General features: G+C 27.5%; 1 protein-coding gene and 1 pseudogene across 3 annotated transcripts in view; one reads left to right on the top strand and one right to left on the bottom strand.

Moving 5' to 3' along the window:
- Window positions 1-9,441, bottom strand: part of LOC112693810 (KH domain-containing protein akap-1-like) — a 25,965-nt gene extending 16,524 nt beyond the window's left edge. For 2 of the 3 annotated variants that reach the window (XM_025569037.1, XM_025569034.1), the window contains exons 1-2: window positions 9,188-9,441; window positions 3,085-3,165 (exon numbers count right to left, since the gene is read on the bottom strand). The gene's annotated coding sequence lies outside the window, so the exon portion shown is untranslated. The remainder of the gene's footprint in view (window positions 1-3,084; window positions 3,166-9,187) is intronic. The other variant, XM_025569039.1, reaches the window with a different exon arrangement.
- Window positions 9,442-11,237: 1,796 nt separating this feature from the next.
- LOC112693840 lies at window positions 11,238-11,968 on the top strand (annotated as a pseudogene).
- The last annotated feature ends 3,539 nt before the right edge of the window (window positions 11,969-15,507 follow it).

Raw genomic sequence — 15,507 nt, 5'->3', positions numbered from 1 at the left:
GCGCAATATCATACAGCAGACTACAATTCCCGTCAACGTGGTAGTAAGCGCGGCGGCGTGCATGTATATGTGGATGGTGCGGGAATCCAGAGGAGAGGAGAAGGACGTACGGGTGGCGCGGCGAGTGGGGAACGAGAAAGCGGTGGCGGCGATAACGGCGCACGAGGCATAAGTGGTGCGGGGGGAAGAAAACATGCCGGTTTCGGTCACGGGCGGCGGGAGTGAGCCGGTCGCGGCACGCGCAGTGCTGCCCGGCTAGAACGGCACGAAATTGACGTGCCGCACCGGCCAACCACGTGGCGGACGACGCTTTCACGAGTTTAGTCGACCGGCGTGTGGACCATCGGGCCGTCATCGTCCGTGAAACTGGTTTAAATTTACGCGTCTCGTGTACCAACGCAAATTTTAGGTAACACCCAAATTCCTGTACGGTAGTTTCAAGATGAACAACAATCGTTCTACGCTATTACGTATAATACTGTTGGATTATGCAATCGATAATGGCTAAAGCGGCGAAAACCATCTTCGTCGAAACTGCGCTGCGGTGTGCAAATTTTTTGTGAACACGAAACCACATTCATAAATATCGAAAAAATCTTAATAAGCGTAACACTTGATTTGGCAACCAAGTAGGTTGACATGATATTTATAGTATGGTGTGAGTTTAAGTTTTTTAGTTTTCGGGTTTATTTCATTTTTTTTTTTTACTTAGAACTCTGTTGAAACCAATATCGATATCAATATAATTTTTAACGAAGGTTACGATGTATTTACGCCTATGGAAAATGTTCGTTTTAAAGGTCTCCTCGCACACAATACAAACTATACAAAAGATAACGAACGGATATGCGTTTCAGCTTCAGCTGCTCGTGTATTGTTCGATCAGCTGCACGCTTTTTCAAATATAATACAGGGCATTTTTTATGTTTCTCTTTACAATTTCAACATTAAATATTTAAACATTCCATGTATAATATCTATCTAGTAAAACGGCTATTTATTAGTATTTAATAATAGTAATTAAGTTAACATTTATTGCAGAAATGTTTAGTTACATATTTAACTTTACCTACATATGCAAATCGAAATATTTCAAATCACCCATGTCATGATATTTTAGTTAACATAACCAGTTTTTCTTTTTTTAATTTCTATACTTTTAATGTCAAGTAATGATATTCAATTCGAAATTTAACAGTATATTTACGGTAACCAAGAATAATAACATTCAAATAAAGTAGTAACTTTTATAAATAGAAATCTATACAATAAAAATAATTGTTCTGAATTTAAAAGAAATATCTTTAAAATTGTGAATGTAATCAATAAATTAAACATTTAGTATAGCAATACTATGCAATTTAAAATAATTAATCAATCCTCATAACATACAAAAAATATTATTTTCTAAATATACATTGTTCACATAATAAATAGAAAATGAGTGCAAATTATCCTTAAAACTTTTAGCTTCACTTGATTATCTAAACGTCATATGCATTACTAAAAATAAAAACGGTGTAAAAGCATATTTTTCAACTTATTAACAAGGTAAGAATATTAACTATCGAGAAAAACAAACAAGACAAGATTATTATTAATAATCAGAATTAAAAATAAAAGATGGTACCCCAAATTATAAAAAGAACTAAATATTTAATTAAAATAGAAAAAAAACAAATTTTACAATAACCAAAATAATGAAAATAACTAAGAGCGTAATGTACTAATTTATATACCTATCAAAAATGTATTAATAAATGTTTCATTTTAATTTAGTTATATTTAAAATCGATATTATTAATACTTAAAATATTTTGTTAGATGAAAAAAATGATTTCCCTCTGATGTACACTAATTATTTTTCATTCTTATTTTAATTCAACTTATCAACAACTATATTGAAGGTTGTGAATATTTAAATGGTCAACCAAAAAATAAAAAAATACTATATTTTTCTCAAATAACTATAGCATATAACTAAACATGCATATTTGTTAGGATTGCAATATAAAATTAGAGTATAATCATCTCTAAATGAACAAACAACTAATAATATATAAATAAATAGACAAAAATTTGATAAATCAATTTTAAATTAAAAGCAAATTAAAAATATAAGCATTTCAAACCATTTAAAGAGCATCAAAATAAACTTCTTTTTAATAAGATCCTTTTCTTTTTATTTTGAGGCTTAAGTTAAAAGATTCAACTAAATCAATATTTTTTTATTGTCTTTAGGTTGATTTAGTGAGAACAATTTCAATTTTTTTTATTTTTTAACATTTTAACTGCAACTTTTTCAAAATAATAAAAACTACCAAAATAAATACTAATTTCAGTGAATTTGGTTAGAAAATGTTTGTTTGATTAGATTTTATTTAGTCAATTTTGAAATTATCAATAATTTCTCAGGATTGATTTCTCAAAAAAAAAAAAAAAAAATCGATTTTGTATGTTTAAAACCATTTTAATACTGAGGGAAATTATGAATTGTTGTGTTTTGCTGTTTTTTTGTTCTAAAATGTGTTTTATAATTCCTAGTCAACCAGAAAAAAACCAACATTTACATTTTAAATTGTGAAAAAATATTACCTAAGAATTATAATCTATGCAAGCATAGGCGCCGCCGGGAATTATGTAAGGGGGTTGTATCATGTATAGTATATACACTTATATCTAAATTATACTTCAATTATTTAGAAGTAGATTCAAATTCAATCAAGTAGAAATATTTTTTCAAATTTTATTATAATACAAAATTATTTTCGTTATTTTAAATAGCTACAAAGTAATTCAGACTACTAGAAAATCTGATAATGTCAATAATAGCCTCTATCCTACATTTTTAAATTTTATTCTTTTTTTTTTTTTTTTTTAATCCAGAGGGTGCATGCTTTTGCACCTTTTTACGTAGCGCAAATATAATTATATTTATACTACTTTAATTTACACTGTACATAGTAATAATGTAGAATCAAGTGAATATGATAAATTCAAATTTTTAACAATCTAATGAAATAATCAAATATACTTTACACAAAAACTTGAAATACTATAGCAATAAAATCAACATCTACTTACTGCAGAGTTGAAATTTTTAACACTTAGTTAAGTATGGTGGAAATTCCAATCCCTTGGTTCCTCTTTTTTAGATAGAAGTACCTAATAAAAATTGAATAATTAAACATAATATTTCCACATAGTATACAATTTAATTATACTTATACAATCCACAAAATACATCTCTATTTATATAAACAAACAATTTTAAAACAACGCAATAGGTACTTGATATTTATTTAAGTGATGAAAAATAAGAACATTTTGTACTGGATGAAAAAAAAAGGTGCTTAAAAAGTAAAATAAATTTTATATACTATTAAATAATTTTAAATTAGTTGATAAACATACAAAACTAAATTAATTTTGTAAAAAGTTTTAAGATTTTATAATTTTTTAATAATTGTATACACTGTTTTTTGAAAATTATTCATTATCCTTCATCATTGTTATAAATTTATAATTAAAATATATAATAGTATTCAAATAATGAAAGGATACCTTAACATAAAGATTATACAATAAATTATTCAATTTTATATACCAGGGATGGCCAACCCGCGAGATCTATCAAACATTTAAAAAATAATAATATTTTTGTCCCAATAAAATATTCTGGAATTTCCGCACAACACAGAAGCCGTATTATTAACAACGTAATCGCAACAAACTGTTTGATTCATTAACAAAATATTTGTTCCGAAGTACTGTCGATCAACCATGTTTGCAATTAGTCATAAAAATTGAATACATTCGATCACATGCGCTTCCGCACTAACAATTTAAAGGAGTTCTTGAAAGAATTAGTTTCAGAATACGGCGATAAAAACAATAATAATTCATTCTGTATATTTCAAATAATTAATACACTAAAACTTATTTTGTAATAATAATTAATCCTGTTTAAAATGTTAACTCCAAATTTTTTTGTATCGGGGCAAAATGCTAATATAATTTTATATGTGGTTCACGGGATCGTAATGTATTTTCCAAGTGGCCCACAAGATCATTTGGGTTGGCCACCCCTGTTATATACCATCAAAATTAAAATATTCCATGCAGGGCCGTCCCAAAGATGAAAATCGAGAGGTGTTGAATAATATGAAAAATGCCGACTACAATTTTTTTACTCAATGTATGTAGTATAATTAACTATATGTAGTCGTATTTTTTACTTTTTAACATGTATATGTCAGTGTTGCACGTTAATTGGCAATTTAATTATATATATTTAATAATATTTTATATTGTATAATATAAGTACTTTCAGTGGCGCACGCAAGGGGAGAGGGGTAAGGGGTTGTACCCTCCCCAAATTTAGATGTCTAGGTTAAAATTTACAAATTTTACAAGTTTGAAATATGAAGAGCTAGTATTGAATACCTAGTATCATTGATTATAGAATAGTCTATTCTATTATCAATGCTATTATTTAAGTCAAAATATATTAAGGATTTGCATAATTTTGTTAATTGTAAAATGTGCTATATTTTTACCTTGACTCCCCCCCCCCCCCGAAAAAAAAATCCTGTGTGCGCCACTGAGTATTTATAAATTTTAATTATAATTACAGTGTATACATTGTATTACGAAATATGTAATATTTATTTTCCGTAAGTAAAATTAGGTCCTTCTAGGCTATAATGAAATAAGTCCGACTGCCGACTGGTGTTTTCGTTGGGGGACACCCCCCTCAAGACCACCCTTCGGGACGGCCTTAATTCCTTGTACAAAATATTTCATTTCTGATGACTTTAAGTAACTTAATTTATTACATTTTACAAAAATCGTACTCCCAACATTAGTGTTTGTAGGATTTAAGGACTATATTTTTGTTCCAAACCATTACTAATTATTCTGTTTATTACAACTAACTGATATACGATAAATTTGGGATAATTTTTAATTTAAATTTCAGTAATAATATAAGAATATGGTCCACAATAAATCAATTTGATTGTATAATTAATATACAATAAATCGATTGTAATATATTCGATTTGTGTTAAATTTACAAACATCAAAATAGTTAGACTTCATTTAACTGAGGGTAAAGAGCGGTAGATTTTCATAAAAATTATATTGCTTAAGATTAAAACAATATTGTATTTTCGTCATGCACAAAGAAAAAAATTGAAACCACGTGTCTATTCATACCTATTATGTTGGAAACACAATATGTCTACCAAAAATATAAATGGAAATAAATCCCATAGAGAGATAATAACAACAGCTAACAGGTAAGTATTTCAAGCACCTGTTAAAACACCTGGACATGATTACAACATTGTATAGTCAACCTTTACAGTTCTACCTTTTCAAGAATTTCATAAAATGTAATGCATAACAATAATAAAATATATATTTATAATGTAATAAATATATAAAGAGTAGATATTATAAAAAAAAATAACAATAAATACAACAGATCTGTCAGCATTTAACACCCTAAAGATTTGTTTTAAAAATATCAAAGAACTTATTACTAAAATAGTTTTGGTTTTTACAAAATCAAAAAACCTTGAATTTAAAAATAAATTAAATATTTTGAATTGATAAAATTCTAATTTTATTTAAAAAATAATCATTTTAAAGAACAAATAGCTGACACTTTTTAAAATTAGAACCAATGCCAATTTAATTCAAAATTAATTACACATAAAAAGAAACTCAAAGAAAAAAAAATGCATGACCAAGGACCGAATGTAATAAATTACAGTAAATTATATGACTTATTATAATAAGAATTATGATATGATATATTATATGATACATAAGTATACCTAATATAAAATTAATTTAAACAATTTTCATTTTCATTTCTAATATAAATAATTTATTCTTCAAACAAAATTGTCGACATAACAAATTAAAAAAAGTAAACATAACTATAAGTAACTATAAATGTATATTTTAACCCTTAAGATCGTAGATATACTAACTGTTGAAATATTTAATATTTTCTACTTTAATAATGAAAATATTTTATGAAGCTCAGAGATGAAGTTATGTAAATAATAGAGAAATTTAATAAAAAAAAAAAAAAATTGAATATTTCAATTAAAAATTATAAGATCATACAAAAAAATATAAATAAAATGGTTTATTTATATAAATAAATTATAATAATAAACTTTTACAAATTCATCTACCAATAAATATAATAAAAACTTACTTTCTAAAAATAGCTTTATGATAATAGCAAATATGTAATAAGATTTATTGCATTTAAATATTTCTTTGAGTATCTTAAATTTGTCATTAAAAAATTATATAATACTCCTAATGACAAGCATTGTAATTTTAATTATTTTATATTTTATTTAAATCTATTACAAACAATTTTACTCTTCCATTAATAATTGAATTATAATCCATAATCGATGAGTAATAAATAAAAATGTAAGATATGTTTCTCATAATAATTTTAATTTTATATAGAGTTGTTAATTAATATGACTACAGTTTATAAGTTACAATAAGTACTTATTTCAAATATTATTTATATATTTACATTGATTAATTTTTATTTAGTCAATAGAGAGACACCAAACATTGATTATTAACTGAAATATTAGAGGAAAATAATATAATTAAAGGGTGTTTAAATCATTATAATCAATGAAATACAGTTACAATATACTTGCCATAATTAGTAATAATACACATTGGTTAATTTAAAATTGAATTGAAATTATAATAATACATGAAATTTAAATATTACATTCATAATATGTTATTACATTGTAATTTAGTATATATTTTTTACATATACACAAAATAACAATAATATACCAATATAAACAGTTTCAAAATGTTTAAATATTAATCATTTTTCTATTATTTACAAATTATAATATCCACCTTGTTTCAAAATGTTATGTTATAAAATCAGTTATTAGTGTTAATTATAAATGATATTAAACAATAAGTTTTATTTAAAGATAATTTTAAAAAATGTTGTATCGTTTAAACAGAATACACATAGGTCCTAGGATGTTTCTAATTATGCAAAACATCTAAGTTGTACTAGAAAAAATGTTGAGCTTCGAGCTATTGATTTAATTACCATTTATCTATTACATATTATTGCAAATGTATGTTTCTCTACATAATTTAGATAACTCAAAATGCAAATATAAAAATTAAAAAAATTTATCTAACTAGTACACAAATTGCTAAATATACCCAAAGTAAGGTTAACGTGCCATTATAACTATAATTTTAATACAATTTAGCCATTTTAATAATTTATGTTTTACAATGAAAAAATGATAAATAACAAATTAATTATACTTTTTTTTCAGATATTAACTAACTGTAACTAAATTATTTGTTTTTAAATTCCAAATCCTAACTATTCAACAAAAAATAATATTCAAGTTCCTATTATAAATATATAAATGTTCATATATTAAAGACAGATTTAATTTTTTTTTTTTTTTTAAATACAGGTAGGTACTAGTTTTATACTATCATATAAAATTTAAATTCATAAATATTCAATTTTTAAAAAAAATATCCAATTGTATATCAATAGCACTAGACTTACTTTACTTTATCTTTGGTAGTAATTAACTGTTTTACTTTTAATTAAAGGTTACTTTATTCTGATTAGTAATCATACATAAATATATGCATATTATTTTATGTATTTGAGAATTGCTTGATTGAATATACAATGCAATTAAATATTAAATAACAAGGTTTCAAACAACAATAGATAATTTCACAAAAATTTTTAAAAAAAATTAGTAAATACATATTTATGTTTAAAATTATAAGTAAATTATATTAAATAGAACTTGGAGCACTAAAAACTGTAAATAGGAGTTTTATCAAGCCATTTAATTTACCAAAAATAAACAAAAAATTTGGCAGCAAGTGATTGCTTTCATATCAAAAGGCAGTAAACATATATTTTAGTAACCTCAATATAATAGTATAGGTCCTGCCAGATTGATTACTAACCAAAGATTGTTAATCTGTTAACAATGTAATTATTTATTGAGTTCCCAATCGTGGAAAATCATTTCGTCACACAAAAGAAACAAAGCAAAGCCATAGATATTTTCCCTTAATATTTTACGTTCACCACTTGTACATGTTTGCAGGTGTACAATTCTACCCCTCCCTTCTACGCCACAATATTCGTTTTAAATATTATCCTTAGGCAAACAGTAGTAGACGGTTGGACAGAGCTGTCACGTGACACAAATGTAATAAACGATATTACATATATTGTGACTTTCAAAAATTACCATCCAAACGATATTATGCATAGTATCATAATCATATTATACATAGCCGTTTAATGGCTAATTAGAAAATTAGTAACTTAAATAACAATATTTAATTACAATTCATGAAATGTTTAACAAGGGAAGGATTAAGATTGGAAAAAATAAACAACGGTATACAAACAAATCTAATTGTCACACAACTATTATTATACATGTTGCAGTTGAATAATTAATCAAAGACCTTGCGGATTCGATGAATATGAATTGGATTTTGGCTACCGTTGAAAAAAATAAAGGTCAAACGTCTTCAGTTGGACATACATAGCATATGCAATATATCGATTTGGAGGTCTTTCTCCCTAGAACACGTTTGATTGGACGATAAACCACTGCGTTCATCAAGCAATGGGTCGAAAAGTGCGGGAGGCGAAAAAAATATCATTTGAAATAGCATACTAGAAATATTGAGACCGAATATTCGCTCTCACGTATTTAACCCAGTTGAGGTTAAAAAAAAATTTCCACTATGGAAAATATGACGTCACATCTGGGCCCAACATTTGTAACGGGAACATTTTCCGGGTGTAGGCGCCGCCGCCGGTGTAACACGATCCGTCGTCCCGACAATTATTATCTCGCCAAATATAATACGATAACTATTGTTGTTGTTGTTGTTGTTGTTATTATTATTATTATTACTGTCGTTGTCGTTGAATGTAGACATAGCAATATTATTGCCGACAGTGGATGGCGTCCGACCGTGCCAACAGGTACGCCTTATCATACTTCCGCACTAACCTGAAACGCCGGCCGCCGGTATCGGCGGCGGCGTCGGTTTCAGCTAACAAGACTATTCGTCGACCCTATTCGTTCGTACTAACCTGAAGTAAATAGCAATTCAACGAATATTTCTCAACGATCGTCGCACGACTGATCTAACAATCGCTCGTCGGACGGTCAGCTGCGAATAGCCGACGCGGTCGTCTTTATTGCAGGCGCATCCACACCACAAACACGTACAGTTACGTTAACGGCAACACTCTTATTACACACACCGCAAAACGCGTGGTTCACAGACGGACATGTTGTGCGTGATTCGATTTCCAGCCGGACGAGTGTTGCCAAACGTTGCGCGCGAATACCTGGCGCCCGACAGTCGTCTCTCTGTCATCCCCCCTCCTTCTTCTGTCTCTCTCACGCCAAGTCTGGCCGGTTCTGCGAGTGCACACCGGTGGCACAAAAAGAAAAAAACCAGAAAACGTTTCACCGAAGTCTCAGCGTTACCAACTGTTGGCCCGCGAACGCGCCAAACGCACAGACCGTTTGAAAACACTATCACATCTCATCGGTAGGTACTGGGGTGGCACACAATATACTAGACACATTATGTTATCAGAGCTGTAAAAGAAGGTGTACAGCGGTAGGTACACGGCGTATACCTACTTACTGGTATTTTCGAAAAAACACCATAAACCCTCTAGTTTAAGTCAAATCCACTACCTATGTCACAGTTTAAAATTATATGTATTATTATTATTATTATCCTTTTTCATTAAATTACGAAAACTAAGAATAACGATGAAATATATGTGACATGAAATACTAATTTATTCATTTATTTTTATTATACCTAATAGTATTAAAACTATGATAGCTCAACAATTACAAAAGGTGAATATTAAAAATTTTAATTTCAGTACATCTTTTACTCGTGTATTTTGAGATCAAAAACAAGTTTTACGCGTACACTTTTTCAGTGACGTAACCAGGATTTTTAAACTGGGGGGGCTAACCACTTTTTTGGATAGGTAAGGTAAGAGAGGATATGAGAATTCACCCTTAACCCCTCCCACCATCTACCACCAAGTTTCTAAACGTAATTCAAGCATTTTAGTATAGTTTTAAAAATATTTATTAATATATAATTTATAATAATAATAATAATTTTGGTTTCAGTGTTCAGTCACTTGCTCCACTTTGACAGCTGCATCCTCTTAGGCGAATTTTTGGCAAATTCAGTTATTATTTCACTTTCATCGAATTGCTCTTTTTTATTTATATTAGCCATACCTAACCCATTCAGTCTGTTTTCCGACATGGTGCTTCTTAAAAAAAATTTTAAGCGATTAAGTGCTGAAAACGTTCTTTCCGGAGTAAAAGAGGTAACTGGTAACGTGGCGAATAATTGTAAAAGTATTTTAATGTTAGGTCGAAGATTGGTGCGATGAGAGAGTGAATCAAGAGCAGAATTCGGTTTTGGAATAGTATTTTGACTCCGTTGTTGCCTCCATATGAACAGTTCAGCCCTGATTGTAGATGAGGTATCATCATGGAGATCTTGGACATATATTTTAGCAGTTTTTATAATATTTTTATCGTCATACATATTTAAATTGGCCGAAATAAGTCCTTCAAGTGACATAACATCAATAAGCCTTTGATTAAAACGAGCATCCATTGATTCTATTAAATAGTCAAGATACATTATACATATAAACACGGCCCATGGGGAGGGCTATAGCCCCCTTAGCCCCCCCTTGGCTACGCCACTGCACTTTTTAACAGAACAATATACACATTAGAGATTCCAAATGTGTACACTACATGGACGAAAAGTTTATTTGTGACGTAGTCTTTTTATTTTTTTGATTAAATAATTATGAACAAACTAATTAAAATATAAACTTCCATGATTTTATGCGTTTTTCAAATGCTTATATAACAACAGTCACAATTTGAAAAAATAAAAACGCTACATCACTGATAGTATTCTCCTCAATGAAGTGTGAAAATTGTATGTAAATATTTTGAATGTAGTCCATGTAAAACATATTCTCATAAAACGGTTTTTAACTATGTTTTACGGTAAATAACAAAATATTCTTCACTGAAATGTGCTGCTACCATAGACATATCATAATAGGTCTTAATATGTCTATGGCTGCTCCCGATGCTAGCGGCCGTTCAATTAGTATCCACACCCCAGGGCACTTTAGTTACGTCCCGTAAAAAAGGTATACACGAATTGCGTCCCACTATATATTTGTTAAGTAGTAGAGTTTTATTTCGTTTCAGGGGTTCTCCGTGGTGTTTCGTATACCTACGTGAGCTGTGATAACTGATTAATTGATTTAGAAGTGCAAAATATTATTAGTGAAAAACAAAAACATTTGAAAATAATTGACAAATATAAGTTCTGATTTCATAAATGTTTGGCTAATAATATTCAACGTTGGAAATTTACAGTTAAAACGTGTACAGCATATTTAAAAGTTAACGAAAATGATAATATTTTACTTAACGTGATTGATACTGACCACAACTACGATACACTATCTGAAGCAGTTATAATAAATCGAAAAATTGTAAGTAATTCTCTTAAGCGAAAAGGTACACAAGAGTTGTATGAAAGACCAGCTAAACTAATGCATCGACATTTAAAAGAAAGTATTGATATCAGTGCTAAATGTACATTAACAATTACAGATATTCGCTATATAAAAAATAATTTACATCGAACTCGAAGTGAACAACTACCAAAATTACCAACGAATATTTTAACTTTCCATTTAGCATTAAATGCTATTAACTGTATTACAAACGAAAATGAACCTTTTTTGTCTTTAAATGATTCTATAAATGTTATACCTAGTAATGTTTAAATTTAAATCAAATTTGAAATTAAAACAATATATAATTAATGGCACGTTTGAATTAACATTGCTATTATTATTTATTTATTTTTGTTAGTTGTTTAAAAATCCTTAATTAAAATACATGAACTTTTTGGGACGCAATTCGTGTGCTCACCCTCACCCTAATACTGAAAAAAATATGACCGTCGTGGCGTCATCGTTATCTGTACTAATCATTGCATTTACAGAAACGACAAGATAAAATATTATTATTTATAATCTTATTACTTTACATTTTTATATAATTAACTATATAGTATAGAGCAAGCTTGGGCTTGATAAGTTAAAAGTTATTTCATTACTGATAAATTAAATTACCCTATGCTCCCAATAGAACTTGTACTTCTTTTTTATATTACAGTAGTTATTAGTAGGCAACTATTTTTGTATTTAATATGCTGTTATGCAAGCCTAGACATTAAAGATTTAATAAGTTAAAAGTTAAATTAATTTAACTTTTAACTTAACTCATTTCCGTACAAATTAACTTGAAACTAACGTATTATTTTTTCATTTATCCCAATAAAGTTAATTTTGATTTTCAAGATCAGAAAAATATTTTTGTAAATATTGCATTCAATAACAAGTTTATGGAATTTAAAAAAATATAAAAATAAAAATTTCGAAGATTTTTTAGACGAGACCATAATATTTATACGGTATTCACTATTAATAGGGGTTGAGAAAAGTACTTAACCACGTAAATCTATATTAAAAAAATAGGTACATTTTATCATTGATTATAGAATACAATTATTATTAAAATTATTCCATAATCTATGATATTATTAAATATTATTGAATAAGAGAAAAAATTCAATAGCTGATCAACATTTTGAAATGACTTTTATTGAGATTCAATTGGTATTTTAATTAACCTGTCCATTGTACTGTTTTATTTGTTTAAATTTGAATAAAGTTAAATAATATATATATAATATATAATATAATAATATAATATATATTTTAATGTTTTGTATGTACTGTATACATTTATTGTCTGTATAATTTTATAGTTAAACTTTCAGCTGCAGTAATTATTTTAAGTTTTCATAATTTTATTGATCATTAAAAATTTATTATATGCGATTTTTATAAAAAAGCATTAATATTAATTAAAATTAATTAATTTTTTGATGATTAATACAAGTATTCAACGAAAATTTTAAGTCTCTATAATTGCTACTTATTTTTTTTTTATTCCTAATCAAAATAAATTACCGAAAAGACCGAAATTTAAAATAAAAACAAAATGTTTATCAAACATCAGCATTCAACGTCTTCGGTCATACAGCTTCAGATAATGAATGTAAACAATTTTTATAGTACCTACTTAATACTTAAGGCTCTCCCTCTACACACTACGCAATTTAAACACAATGACATTAAAATGCGACAAGTATGATATGCGCGATTTGAGCATTTGTGCGATTAAAGATCCACCAACACGAATCGTATTCAGTCAACCATACAGTGTCGATTGTGTAACTTCTTTCGATTTCAGTTTAAAAATGTTGTCAAGTTCGACTAGTTAGAAGATATTCTTATGTACTATTGGTATAAGAAGATAAAAAAAAATAATAATTACATTTTGCGTCCATCTTTATACTGCAATATTTTTATTTTTTTTTTTTTGCTATTCACTTGATACTATTGCCAAGTGACTAGGACTGCCGGTCAGTCACACTTGTTCATTTCTCGCGTCGTTAGTGGATCCCATTAGCTTTAATAGTAAATCAAACGTGGCAAAATTCTCGTTGCATGTGAATCGCAATATATGGCTTAATGTAAAAAAAAACAGGAGAGACTCTGCACCAATTAAAATTTGAGAAAAGTTGAAAATGTTAAGTGCCTAACGTAAATTATAAACCTAATAGCACAAACGTAATTAAAATAATTCAAAAATAATATGATATAAAATACTAATATAAGTCCTATGCAGTAAATGTGTCCAAACATTATGATTAATATTTATTGAATAACAACATAATAACTACTATCGTATTATAAAAATTCATTGATGTGGTACATAGTTTCGTCAAAATTTCATTTTCTATCACTTATAAAACTTTTTTGCTACTTTTCAGTAAAAATATTTTTTAATGAATACAAAACAAATCTAATTAAAAGAAACTTATATCCAATTTTCAAGCCTTAGGTATTAAATTTAAAAGTTTTATAACTTTTTTTCTATAAAAATGTAGCGATTTTTTGTTAGTATATTGAATTTTGTCAACGTTTAATATACATAATCACTCAAACATTTTTTCTCTTTATAGTTTAAAATATCGAAATTTCTTAAAAATTATATAATCTATATTCTATAACGATTTAAGTATATACATAAGTGATATGTAGAATTTTGTTAAAATTTCATATTCCTATAATCTTTTAAAAATTATATAATCTATATTCTATAACGATATAAATATATACATAAGTGATATGTAGAATTTTGTTAAATATGATAATTACATTACAATCTCCAGCTATAAAATAAAATAAAATAAAATAAGTAAGCCGGTGTGCCGTACATTTTGTTTTTTTTTTATTTTTCGTCAATTTAAGGCAATTATTAAGAAAACTCCCTATAAAGAATTTCGTAAAATTGGAAGTCATTTTACACTTCACGCCTTTCAAAGTACAAATTAGACAACATTACATATCAGAAATCTCCCAAATCTTTAATAAACCATTATAATATAATCATCAATATAATTAAAAATGTCTAGTAGATATTTAATAATAAATCAGATATTACTTTTTGGTAGTTGTCTGTAACAATTGTACATTTTTTAGAGTTCAAGTTGGGTAAAGTATGTTTTGATATCTCCTTTGGAATAAATAATTTATGATGAGATTTTTAGACCAAAAAACCAAACTTTACTCATTTTTTAAAAAATATTTAATGTTGTGAAAATGAATAGTTTATAGTTCGGTATGAGTTTCGAAAAAAACTTATTTGCTATTAGGGCTATTCGATTGTTTTGATTAATCGACTGCAGCATCGATTAATCGATTAATCGATTATTATTTTTAAAAGTATTCATCACCGATTAATCGATACATCGAAATGTAAAAAAAAAATCAAAATTATTAAGTTTATTACCTAAAGGCTAAACTGCTTAATTTAACATTTAGTTAACAGGTGCAAAGAGACAATAGTTACACTTAGGGCCGTAATTAAGAATTTGATACCAGGGGGCAATAAAAAACGCTTCATTATACTAAATACAAATTTCTGCGGTTGAAAAAGATCTTTCTGAAGAACAATTCGTTGCTGGTGTACACAAAAACATTCTAAGTGCAATGTCAACATAAAGATAGATTGTTTGTAAATATTTGGATCTATCGATAGTTCTCGACCATTACCAAGTATGTGTGTGTGTCGTGACGCCGTGATTGACAATATATATTTTTTTTTTATGTACATTTTTTATTTTGTAAAGAAGTTTCACTTCAAAAATATTAGTTCATTAAATATTGAAAATATAAAAACTTAGCCG

The sequence above is a fragment of the Sipha flava genome, unplaced genomic scaffold, assembly GCF_003268045.1.
Source record: "Sipha flava isolate LNK unplaced genomic scaffold, YSA_version1 118_pilon_pilon, whole genome shotgun sequence".
NCBI lineage: Eukaryota > Metazoa > Arthropoda > Insecta > Hemiptera > Aphididae > Sipha > Sipha flava.
Note: the sequence above shows the minus strand (reverse complement) of the source record. Positions and strands in the feature narration are given on the sequence as shown.